Below are 2,536 nucleotides of genomic sequence, written 5' to 3'. Positions count from 1 at the left end.
TATTGTTTTTTGTTTGGCAGGCCTGAGCTGGGTTCAAACCTGCCAGCTCTGGTGTATGTGGCTGGTGCCTTAGCCACTTGAGCTACAGGCACAGACCCGGAAACCCGCATTTTCTTTCTTTCTCTCTTTTTTTTTTTTTTGTGGCAGAGTTGCCCTGGGTAGTAGAGTGTTGTGGCATCATAGCTCACATCAACCTCAAACTCTTGGGCTCAAACAATCCTCTTGCCTCAGCTTCCCCAGTAGTTGGGACTACAGGTGCCCATCACAATGACCAGCTAGTAGAGATGGGATCTCCTGAGCTCAAGCAATCCATCTGCCTTTGTCTTCCATGACCCACCACGCCCCCCACCCCCACCCCCCCATTTAGAAATAAGTCCATCTTGTGCTTGAATTGATGGTCTCTGGCTTCCCTATAGGGACTAGATGGACCAGAGTAGGTTCCCAAACCTGGGCTAGAGTGTGGCTCTCCCAGAAAGCATAAAAATGCAGACTTTGAGGGCCCTTCTCTCCCAGAGATTTGGGGTCAAGAGAGCTGGGGGCTTCAATGTTTGTTTTTACTTTTTTTTGCATCCAAAATCTTTTTAATAAAACAGTAGGTTCCAGGGTTAGTTTTTGTAGCCTCAGCTGGCCCGTCAGCCTCTGGCAGGCTGGAACTTCCGGCCCTTGGAATGGGCATAGAGTTCGGTATGGCTGTGCGGGGTTCCTGGGGCCTTGCTGAAATGCCAGTACACCTCCTGGCCCTTGCGAGGACCGGAAAGCAGGACCATGCCACGGCCTTTGGGGGAGTCCAGGGCCAGCTGGTCGAAGGTGAGGATCTTGCCCCCAGCCTTGCGGATACAGGTGCAGGCCCAGCTGCTCACGGGCAAAGCACACACCTTCAGTTTGGGCACTTCTTGAACCCACACATCATCTGTTACGGTCCCCACAACTGCAGCTGTTTTGTTTTCCTGGCCAGGAAGTTTCATCTTCTGGATCATCCAGGAAAGAGACAGTGGTGGCCAACTGGTGCGACTCGTAAACAACCTCTTTAGTTGAAGGTAGAGTTGGTTCCTCTGGCCAGAAACCTGTACAGCTTGACCAACAGCCTTAGGCTCTTGTGCTCATTTGTAACGAACCTTTCAGTCCTTGTGGCGATTTTGGTCCTTGTCCTGGCGAGTATCGACTCCCATGATGGCAGCACCCTCTCAGCCAGTCAATGTTTGTTTTTAAACAATCAATTTTTTTTTTTTTTTTGAAGTTTTTGGCCAGGGCCAGGTTTGAACCCATCACCTCCAGTATATGGGGCCGGGACCCTACTCCTTTGAGCCACATGCGCCGCCCTCAATGTTGAGTTTTAAAAGCATTCTCTCCCTTGGGCAGTGCCTGTGTCTCAAGGAGTAGGGTGCCAGCCCCATATACCAGGGGTGGCGGGTTCAAGCCCGGTCCCCAGCCAAACTAAAAAAAAAATTCTCCCCAGATGAGTGTTGGTTTGGCTTGGGGGGTGTGTGTGTGTGTGTGTGTGTGGCAGATCTATGAAGTTATAGTCAAGTATATGCGTGGGTTTGTTTTTATTTTTATTTTAATCAAAACATCTACAGCTTTCAGCAGCTTGTCTGAGAAGTCTGAGTCCCCACTCCACCCCACAAGGCATTTGGGGCTCAGCTCTGGGCAGAACTAGGAGTCTAAAATGGGGACCAATATCAGGCTCTGTCAAGGAAGGCAGAGGTAAAGGGAAGTTGAGGGCCGCACACTCTCCATGTGTTCTCTGATGAACAGATATGAGCCAGCTAAAGACACAGCACAAACTCGGAGGCGGGGCGGGGGATCCAGTGTATCTGGAGAGGAGAGCTTCATGTTGGAGGCATTCCTTCTGTCTTGTCCTCATCCGTTCATTTAATATTCATTCTTTTACTCGGGTCATCCCTGGGTACCTGCTGTATCTAAGACCCTCAGCCATGTCCAGGCTGCCAGAGCAGGTAGGATCCATTCAGTGCAGACTGGTGGGTGGGTGACTGGACATGGTGTTGTGGGACTCAGGAGTCATTTTTATAAGTCTGCAAACATAACTCCCTAATTTATGAGTTGCCCAGCCCAATATTAAAATGTATCACCAAACCCCCACTGTTGTCCTGGAGAAGCCAGCCTGAAACTCAAGCTGAGCAGAAAACAGATGAAACCTGGAGATAAGGCAGCTGTAGTTTCAGTTTTAGGTCGTGCCTGGTAAGAATTTTGGGAATTTTCCTTGCTGTGGATAGGGAGTTAAGTTTCTTTTTTATTATTTTTTTGGGGGGGATGGGTCGATTTATGATTAATCTATCTGGACTTTGGTGCACGAACAGATCCAATGAATGTGTAAAACATTTCAGTTATTTGGTTCTAAATGTACTCCTGAAACTTTAGAGAGGGCAATTAATCATGAGCCTGAGGACTCTGGGTTGTCTTAGCTTGTCTGTGTTTGCTCTCAGACAGGTGATTTATCTCCCTTTTATTTTATAAAGTATTTCTAAATATGTCATAACTTTCACATATTTAATGGCTTTTTTTTTTTTTTTTTTTT

General features: G+C 47.8%; 1 protein-coding gene and 1 pseudogene across 1 annotated transcript in view; one reads left to right on the top strand and one right to left on the bottom strand.

Annotated features, from left to right (window-relative positions):
* Window positions 1–2,536, top strand: part of LOC100958318 (cadherin-1) — a 71,821-nt gene that overhangs the window by 22,933 nt on the left and 46,352 nt on the right. The gene's annotated exons all lie outside the window — the stretch shown is intronic.
* On the bottom strand, window positions 432–1,169 carry LOC100964190 (annotated as a pseudogene).

Source organism: Otolemur garnettii, unplaced genomic scaffold (genome assembly GCF_000181295.1).
Source record: "Otolemur garnettii isolate 467f Iridium unplaced genomic scaffold, OtoGar3 scaffold00151, whole genome shotgun sequence".
Taxonomy (NCBI): Eukaryota; Metazoa; Chordata; class Mammalia; order Primates; family Galagidae; genus Otolemur; species Otolemur garnettii.
The sequence above is the reverse complement of the archived record's forward strand: the minus strand, read 5'-3'. Positions and strand labels throughout refer to the sequence as shown.